Source organism: Notothenia coriiceps, unplaced genomic scaffold, assembly GCF_000735185.1.
Source record: "Notothenia coriiceps isolate Sejong01 unplaced genomic scaffold, NC01 NC01_scaffold00037244, whole genome shotgun sequence".
Lineage (NCBI taxonomy): Eukaryota > Metazoa > Chordata > Actinopteri > Perciformes > Nototheniidae > Notothenia > Notothenia coriiceps.
Genome location: NW_011369945.1, coordinates 18,741,288 through 18,751,902, shown reverse-complemented (window position 1 = coordinate 18,751,902; position 10,615 = coordinate 18,741,288).

Sequence of the window (10,615 nt, the reverse complement as noted above, 5' to 3'; positions counted from 1 at the left end):
ATTCGGGTTCTTCTTGCTCTGACAGCTAGCTTGAATGGGTTAATTTGTGACGTTTCGCTCTCTCAAAAGTTGGCCATTTTGCCTCCTCATGCTCCAATGAGCGCTACCCATAGGAAAAGAACGAAAACCCCGCCTCCCACGCTGTATCCGTTCTTGGCGAAAGTCCCGCCCTGCTATTTCCCCCCGATGGGACCTTATTTTCGAAAGATACTTATGTATGAAAGTTCAATGGGAGAGAAGATATTTTACCGGATCCTGGTTTGAAACTGGCCCAAATTAACACAATATGATATGTTTGTCCATCGTAAATAATAATTTCCATGCTAAAAAAAGTCACAGTTTGTCGTTTAAAAAACTGGGTTGGAAATATAAGACTTATTGGAAATATATCCCATAACTATTGAATGTTACTACAATACCAGAGTCGAGTTGTGTGTTTGAACCAACTTGATTTTTTGGTGTCCATGTTGAATTGTTAAAGTTCAGACTGGTGTCTTTCCTGGAATCAAAAGCAGTTAAGGTTCTTGTCAATTGGTTGAGCTTGATGTGTGTTTCTTTGTCTTAGCGGACAAGTAGATTGATCGCGCCGCTGTTGTCGCGACCTGGCGTGGCTCTGAGCGGGAATAAGACAGAATTAATTATGGGGCGTCGTCAGTCGTAGCGAGTGGTATGAAAAACCATGCGGGTCAATGACTGATCCGGAGAGAGTTTGTGTACAAAGAGAAGAGGGAGGGGGACCAAGAACAAAGCCCTGAGGGACCCCTGTAGTTAATTGACTAAGGGGTCGGACTCTGACCCTCTCCAAGTTAACTGTAGTGAGGAGGAAAGTGCAGAGCCCGAAACTCCAAATTCTTGGGAGAGTGCGAAGGAGGATCTGATTATTTGGGTTCTTCTGCTTCTGACAGCTAGGCATGATGGGTAATCTGTGACGTTTCGCTCTCTCAAAAGTTGGGCCATTTCGTCCTCATGCGCCAATGAGCAACTCTCATAGGAAAGAACGAGACCCCGCCTCCCACGCTGTATCCAGTTCTTGGCGAAGTCCCGCCCTTCTATTTCCGCCCCATAGGACCTTATTTCGGAAAGATTATGTATTGAAGTCAATGGGGAGAGAAAGATTACCTTACGATCCTGTTTGAACTGTGCCACAAATTACACATATGATGTTTGTCAATCTTAAATAATAATTTCCATGCAAAAAAAGTCACAGTTTGTCGTAAAACTGTTGAAATATAAGACTATGAAAAATACGCAACTAGAAAGACTACAAATCCCAGAGTCGCAAGTAAGTGATGTCATAATTGTTTTCCTTCACTAAATATATATTCAGTATTTAAGAGATAGCTAAGATAACTTTAACAAGATACCTGTGTGCTTTGTACCAGGTTGTATTCATACATCATACCAGCAATGGGTCTTGCTCGTTCTTTCGCTTCCCGTCTGATGAAAGGACCAGGAGTGGCTGGATCAAGTTAGCTACCTAGCTAGTAGTAAGCACGTTAGTTAGCATTACAGCCTTAGCCCAGGGCTGCCAACCCTCAAGCATTGAGCGTGAGAGTCACGATATTAACCCATACCTCACGCACTCACGCCACACATGCTTTTCCTCACGCTAAGTTTTCGTCCAAAATAAATGTATATAGGCCTAAATATAAAAATAAAGTGAAGGAACAGCAAACCGAGCGGTCTACGAAATGAAACGGTCTTCTGGCTTAGTTCAGTAAAGTTGGAACGATATTGGGAGATTCGGATTTCACGGATCAAGTAACTCATGAACAAAAACGTTATTCAGACACAAATAACGTCTCCTAAGTGCCGTGGTAAGGTTGACAACGAACTACAATCACATTTGGATAAAAAAAAAGCCAATACGCGCCGTCCTAGCTCCGAGCTGGACACATTACATTGATCTCTATCCGCAGCCGGAGAAGAAACGAGTGCTCAGGGACCGTCTGCAAAGTGCAACTCCAAAAAAAGAGAATACAATAATATTCAATCGCTATTATACAGTATATTACTACCATACTCACTGCACACATCAATAGTCTCCTGTGTGTCATACTAAAGCAAGGAGTTTTGAAGAATATGATTTTGAATAATATTGGGGAATATTTATAATGTAAAATCTTCAATAGATATGGCATCATCTTCAATAACTTTACTATTATGCAGTATATTTCTACCAAGCTCACTATTTGCATTGTTGTTGTTAGCATCTGGTTAGCTAGCTGCGCTAACGGATATTAGAAGCTGTTTCTAAAACAATGAGAGGGAGAGCTCTCTCCTGTCTGACTTATAAAATAGCACGTTACCTCTGCTTACACCTATATGACATTTTATATGCTGTGAGCTGATTATCGAGCCTTCATTGTAAGTGTCGCAATCAGAAATTGGAACTTTTTTCTCCCCAGGAAAGTACCTGCTCTCTAGCAGGGACTGAAAAGGGGGGGAAAGTTCTCATGCACTAAGTTCTCTTTTTGGTGTGAATGCAAAATCCCAGGAACTATCGGAACTAAAAAGGAAAAGTACGGGGAAAAGTACTCCGGTGTGAAAGCGCCTAAAGTGTCACAACATAAATTAATGCAACCACAATATTTTATATTTATTAAATCATTTGTAGTCCAGTCACAGTGTGTTTTAAAATGGTTCCCATTCCCATATTGACAAAGGAAATAGGATACAATACAAATAGTCCTTGTTATAGGAAAACATTTCCAATAGTAATTTTCAATAAACAAAAAAAGTGCAATAACTGAAATCCTGTGTGACTGTTTTGCAACATCAATTCCTTATTTTCATAATTCAGTGGAGTGGTGCACTTGTACAAAGGCACACAGTTACGTATAGCCTGCGGTTTATATATTCTATATTGTTCAAGGAAATGTTGTAGTCCTCATATTGTTGTGTCAAATGCACCCTCTCACTCACTTATATCCAATTCAATGCCACGTTTCTCAGCGAGGGAGTTCTGCACCTAGGTCCATTGATGATGAGGCTCTCCCTGCTGTCCATCTTATACTGTAAGTTTACAGCTTACAGTGCTTACAATGTGTCAGAGGTCAAGCATTTTGTCCCAGCAAAAAAAAAGAGAAATGGCTCTATTTGATGTGGCAGCTGGAGTTATCATATCTTCCTCTTTGGTTTCAATACTAAAGTAATCTATGTTACTAACATTAAGTCCTACCTTCTGTCTGTTGTTGGTTTGTTTTTTTCAGACAATACTGCTCCTAGAACTAGACTCCTGGTACTAGGATGCAGAGAACACATTTCACTGTGTGTGCTGTGTGCTCTGCATGTGTGACCATTAATAGTCCAGCAGCAAGTCCTCAAAAAAGGCTTTGGTTTTCGAGATACCCCTACCCGAGGTAGAACAAATGACAACAATGATTTTTCTTATCTTTAGGGTCTCCCATTAATGAAATTGATTGTAGTCAAATTTATTTTCGGGGAAAAAATGTTTTTTGGGTTGTTCTTTAGAACAACCCCAATCCCTGAAAAAGAGCCAAATTAGACCAGGCCGAATATGGGAAAGGTGACTAAAAAGCCCATAACTTGAGAATGATCACTCTTTTCCTCTTCAGATTTGCTGAGGTATGAACCAGGTGGCTGTCCTACATCACTAAATAGTCAGACAATTATTTAACTAAAGAAATACTGAATTATAGTCCTGTAAACTTAGCTTTAGTTTAGACGGAAATTGTACTTTTTGGTGATAGGAACATAGGACTCAATCATTTTTCTCTCATTTATCAGAAAAACTGAAATCAAATCAAATATACCATTACTGAATTGTCTAGGGTGCTATTGAACACTAACCAGTAGTTGTATGGAAATATCTGGTACAGTTCTATTGCAAATGAGATTTATTTAGACATAGGCCTACCTCTTCTCTGATACAGTCAAATTCCGAATGGGGGATAAGTGGCATAATAGCCTATAAGTTAAGAATGCTTACTCTGATGGTCATTATATTTGGAGAGGGAAATACCAGGTGGCTGAACTACATCACCAAATAGTCAGAATAAGAGTAACCCAATACAATCAAGTGTATTAGTTCTAAATGGCAAGCCTCTAAAACATAGGTGTAAATAGTACAGGTTTTATTGAAACTGGAACCTTAATTCAAAGTACAGTATACAATTCATCAAATAATTATGTGAGAGGTCAAGTATATAGATACTAGAATATAATGTTAAATGTCAGGTTCCTCACAAACGTTAAGGGACACATTTTGACATTCTGCACAGCAGGTGCAGAACTCCGTACAGGGAAGGCCAACAGAGAGGCACTGGCACTTTCCACTCTCTCCACATTTCTTTGCAATACAAGTGAGTAATGTCTCTCACTTCTGTAGGTGCTGGGGTTTTTGTAAGTAGCAGTGGTTGAATGGCCCCATCTCTGACAATCCACCCCTTGCCAACAGGACTCCATAACAAGGGTTTGGGTTCGGCCTGTGACACCACATCGCTGTCTGAATCATTGCTCTTTGTACATGTTGTTGAAATGCATCCTCTGTTGGCGGCAGATTTTCCGAGGCTGCATCTGTTGTTGATGCAACTATTAACCTCAGTTCATCCAAGTTAGTGCACATCAGTCCAAATTCCATTTTCTTTTTTCCATGTAGCAGAAGTGCAAATTGTCTTGCAACTGGCAAAGACTCTTCCCAGCTGGCAGAGAGTCCAAAATGGGCCAGATCTTTGAGCTCGCTGAGATGGGTCTTGAGTTTGGTGAATGCTGTTGTCTTTCCTATTCTGTACAAACTACTTGTTGTGCCACAGCCAGTGAGTGGATGACATGCTGGTAGACAGTTAGACATGTAGTTGTCGCCCAGCTTCAGGACCATCTCCAACTAAACGGCCTCTACGTTGAGAAATTCCAGTCTTTTTTCCGTTCCGCCCACAGTACTGAAACAGCTCTGGTCAGGGGCCAACCCAAGATCTGCGGCGCTATCAGTGGCGGCTGGTGGAAAATATTTTTGGTGGGGCTATGGAAATGGTGACAAAACCATACTAGGGCATTTAAAATCAGGAGACTAAATACGAACATTGTGTGTGTGTGACTTTCTTTAAGTATTTTTTATAATAAAAGATTTTTATATAATCCAAAAATAAAATAACAAATAAAAATTTTCCTGTTGCATTTATAAACTATATCAACCATAGGTCATTTTACATATTAGATGTTATTTTAAGAACAAACTTTTAACAAAATGCTACAGCTTTCAATAACTATTCAGTGTACAAAGAACGGACCGTCGTCGCACATAGTAATGGAGAGAGCAAGCCCCCATCTTTTTCTCGGGAGTCGGTCTCGTCGACGTTGGGTTGTTCGACGACAACGATAGACATTTGAGTACGGCGGCTTTGTATAAAGTCGTTATTCGCGCAGCAGGTCTAGACCTACGAGTTCCCGCGGGAAAGTCGCGGACCGGACACCACAGACAAATCCTGTAGCATAGGTTCCACTGCGATGCCATCCCCTACCGACGAGCGTCAACATCTGAGGCCACCGATCACCTAGGCGGTCTCGACATCTAAATTGTAAACGTACCAATAACATCAACATTCTCGTTCCGGACACCGTGGTACTTCGTATACACACCCGACCTGGACATAAAAATGTCCTTTCCTCACTAGTCTCCCAGCTCAACAGCTAAGAACAAGTCAAAAGTAGAAGGAGTGGGAGAGTCTGAAACTCAACGCGCGCGACGATTTCTCTGCGCGATGGTACGCTTTGTTTGTTACCACATGGACATAATTTCAGGCTTACCTTTGTCAGCACTCATTTAGACTAAAACAGTCTTTAGCCCCTCTTTACGCCCACAGAGGCAAGGCCTTTTAGCCCTCCCAACCGTTCATACTGTGTGTGTGTGTGTGTGTGTGTGTGTGTTGTGTGTGTGTGTGTGTGTGTGTGTGTGTGTGTGTGTGTGTGTGTGTGTGTGTTGTGTGTGTGTGTGTGTGTTTGTGTGTGTGTGTGTGTGTGTGTGTGTGTGTGTGTGTGTGTGTGTGTGTGTTGCCATCCCCTGATAACNGGGGTGGGGAGTGGCAAGAAAGACAAGAGTGGTTTGAGATGAGTGGGGGGGTTGCGAGAGAAAAATAATAGTGATCGTGAGAGGATGCTATAGAACGACAAAACAAAGATATTGAGCGAGTGAAAGGGAGAGGATGGGAGTGACAACTAAAGAAAGAGAGGGGGAGAGGGAAAAGGGGGGAGAGACTTAAGTGAGAAATAAAAAATTAAAACAAAACACAAAGAGAGAGAGAAATGCCAAGCTATCCCAAGGCTATTTTGTTGGCAGGAAGGCGATGGGCTACTTTGAAAGTCAAAATTACACCAAGGAGCGGCTTTGGCAGCAGGCTGCGACAGCAGAGCCAGCAGAGCCAGCAGATTCAACAACAGCAGCAACTTCCAGCACACCAAGGCACATTTAGAAGCTCTCATAAGGAGACGCAACTTCCTTTTTGCTTTATTTTTCTAGATTGTACACACCCATGCTTCTCACTTATTTTCAGCAAGGAGAGAATCGGACGTTGCTACTTGTACCGTCAATGGAAGCTCCACCGTAATAAAATCCTGAGTTTCAGAAAAACGCAACAGCTGGAAAAGGTCAATGTGGGACCATCAAATATCCACCTATGCATGCTATGACCTGGCACAGAAAGCCACAACAAAGAGGAGACACACCATATCAACGGTTAATAAAATATGTTTATGTAAGCAAATAATTCAAATAATTCAAATGAATGAAGTGCAAAGTGAGTAAAGCATGAGGTGTGGACATCAGTGGTATCAGTAGTGTGAATGCAGGGTGAGGGTTGTATGGACGTGTATGTGTGAGGGTGTTGAGGTGCACAAAGTAAAGCAACTGAAGTAACAACTAGCATACTCAACAGAACCTGTAGGAGAGAGCAGGGAGGAGCAGAGAGGCAGGGCACCAGACCCAGGTGCCATGAGTTACTGCAATCAAGGCTGGACACAGCACAGCCACACCCTCTCCGGATGAACCCACAGGGGCATCACACATGTATCACTTCTTTATACGATATTTATTCTAATGCTATCTTACATAGTTGACTTATTTCATGCATTTTACTTGCTCCATTGTATCAATTGCACTATTTATATTGCTCTACTTTACTTCCTTATTTCTTAGTTATTTATGTCTTAAGTATATTGTATGTTGCGCTGTTGGCAGGGTCCCAGACTAATGATTTGTATTTCCCAACAATACACTGTATCTTTTGTGCACATGACAATAAAACATTTGAATATTGAACAATTATTTGTATGCATTCTGATTGTTTCACAGCACGTATACTTAAAAAGAAACATCATAAAAGCATTGACATGTCTCCTAAATTGTTTTCTTGTGTATGTGATTAGATGCCTTTGGGCCTTCTTCAACATTTGTACATTTATGAGATGGGAAGTGCTGAATGTGTGAGTGTGTATCTGCTGTAAAATATCCTAGGTTGTGGATGGAGGATCCTTCTTGTAAGCAACAACTCCTAGCATATAATATGTCTGTGTTTCAATTCCCAAGCAGATGAAATTAGGTTTTGCTATCCCATGGGGCTCCATAATAATTGAATGTGCATCATAAACAGTATGTGACATCATTTTCAGCCTCATGTCATTACTAACTGATTCCCACAGAGTTGAATGCAGGTGCTGCTGCACTGAATAGCAACAACTAAGAAGAAATGCTAATAAATTATGACACAAATCTTTCATAACAACATGGAATTTGGACTGATTCCCAACAATGTTCCCTTCCATTGTCTAGGATATCATCATAATCATGCCATTTTCCCAGCAATAATGCACATTTCACAAGTATTTGTAGCAAACAACATAAGATATTACATAAAAAGGGACTTTCCGCCAAATTACATCAAATATGGGCTGCAACAGCTAGCTGAGACTTGATTGTAAATGTGCTTATTAGCTACCAATTTGATGCTAAAGCACCTAGGAAGATGGTTAAGAAGAGTAGTTGGTTGACAGTCAATGATGATATAAAGCAGTCAGGTTTCCTGATATCCTAGTCCAGCTGTTAATCAAAAGATAGAGATGTGTACCTTGAACAACAGCTAAACGACAGACACTATATGTCACTGAAAAAATATATATTTTTAAGAACAGAGACAGGAGTTCAACATTATTTGCAACCATGTTTTAAAATACAGGAAAGCTACAGTGTAGTGTCCTGTAGTTGTAGATGTGGCCTAGAGTTACATGGGACAGTATCTATCATGTAAACAAGCAAGCACACACTCTCCAACGAAAACACAACACTCATCCCAAATGAATCCATCAATGAGAATGTAACTGATTAGTCCAGGACAGAGACAAATGGCTTCACTTTCTCTTCTCCCGTTTCTCTCGAGCATCATACGATATACAGTACAGTACATGTCAGTGATCAGTGTGCGGAGCCTGATTGAGATGAATGGCTGTACCAGCGGGAAACGACAACCCAGGCCATCTCCTGATTACCGCTCACCTTTATTGGCTTACTGCGGGAGATGGAGAAGGGTCAAAGGGTATTCAATATATAAGAGAGGAAGCCAAGAGTCCGCACAAAGACAAAGAAACGTCAATGTGTGCTTAACACATCAGACAGATACCTTAAACTGAAAAAACACATGCTCCAGCAAAAATATATTAAAGATCAATCGGGCACAACTTTAGGCAAAGTGAAGAGTAATGGTAACAACGATTGGGAAGAAGGGATTGCTTAGTTCAGCTTTTTGACTTTTGCATTGAAGAACATGTTGCGAAGAGCTAACATATAGTATTGATTAGCACACATGCATGCACGTGTCCTGGTATATATCTGACAAATTAATCAGTCAATTCACATCAGCCTACCAAGGTGGCTTCGGGTTAAATCCACAACAACATCTGCAACGACAGGAAACAAAGAAAAAGGGAAATAGAAAAAAGGAGGAAACAAGGAGAGAAAAGATGAAAGAAAATGGAGACAATAACAGAGATGTGGGAGGGGGGTAGAGACAGATGAGGCTCTCTAAAGACGCAGTTTTGGCAGAGTCTTGACAGTGTGTGATTGTCGTAGTCAAAGTCAAAGTTCCACCGGGGAGAGATTCAGACAATGGACTGCACCAGCCTGCCTCAGCATCACACGATCCCCTGACACACATATGCATTTTCAGAGCGATGGTGCTCATTCTAAGCTCCTCAGCCTGTTTGTCAGCCTCTAAGCCTGAATGGCGTTGGCAAGAAAGAAAGAGAGCGAGAGAGTTAGAGAGAGATGGCGGTGGGTTGGCGGGAACATAAATAAGGCAATAGAAAGACATTAAAACAAATAACTATAATTTGGTTGTTGATGATTTTTCTAACACCTGTTTGCTTAAAGAAACACTTGACTTGGGTGTGTTGATTTGCGCTTGTGCATGGGAGAGTGTCCTCAGCGATAGACATATAAGAATAATTCCGGAAAATCTGAAATGTTTTCCTGGCAAAGCACCTAGTTAAAGGTCCCATGTCATGGCCATTTCTACTGATCATAATTCCATTGTTGAGGTCTACTAATAGATTTATACTGTGCAATTTTCCAAAATCACATTGGTTTCTCATACAGCATCTCTGTAAAGCATGTGTATTCACTCTCTGTCCTAAACGGCTTGTTGGTGCTCCGGCCCCCCCCTCCCTGGTCGGGACTCAGCGAGGCTCGCTGCTGAGTGAGCTGGCTTACTGGTGTGGTTCCCGGTTCGGCGATACAGGAGAACAAGCAAAACTCATCCTGAGCACACACAAACACTCACAGACGAAGTAAAAACAATAAGTGTGGCTTGATATTGAGTAAGAAAAAGGTTTATAACGCTGTGAGAATGGGTCTGCGGAGAGCATTTCTCCGCGATCCCAACTCGTCTATTACCTGTTAGTTGAACATTTCCGCTAAAGGTCCTGGTGTGTGAGGAGCTCTGCGGATTGGTCCATATTGGTTCCCGGAAGAAACAAATGGAAAAAGAGAAATCTCCAACGAGTCGTTCTGGGGCAGCAGAGACAGGTATTTTCTGTGTTAGAGTTTTACTCGCTACAGGGTGTACTTTGAGGGTTTTTTACTCTGCAGACCGTTTACATGCATAAAAACATTCATAACACACAAGGGGACGGGTAATAACCAGAAAAGCATGACATGGGAACTTTAACACTCACACAAATGTAAGAACCTTTTATACAAGTGAACAACTGAACACATCTGCACATGCTGACACATGGTGGACAACATATTACTAGACTGACTGGAAAACTGGTAGGGACTTTTCTAGCACAATACAAAACTGGTTTGATTCATACATAAAAGACAGGAGCTACTCTAATTCAAACGATAATTACGCAACTCGGCAGACACAAGGGACATGTGGAGTTCCTCAAGGATCCATTCTGGGGCCTATTTTCTTTATCATCCAAACATGATCCCTCTGACTCACAAACACACACACAAAGATCATCACTTTCTCCCTTTCTTTGTTCCTTCATTAATGTCATACAATTTATGTAATTTCATATTTTGGTTCTGGGACCACACACACACACACACACACACACACACACACACACACACACACCTGAGACTGCCAACGGCACACGA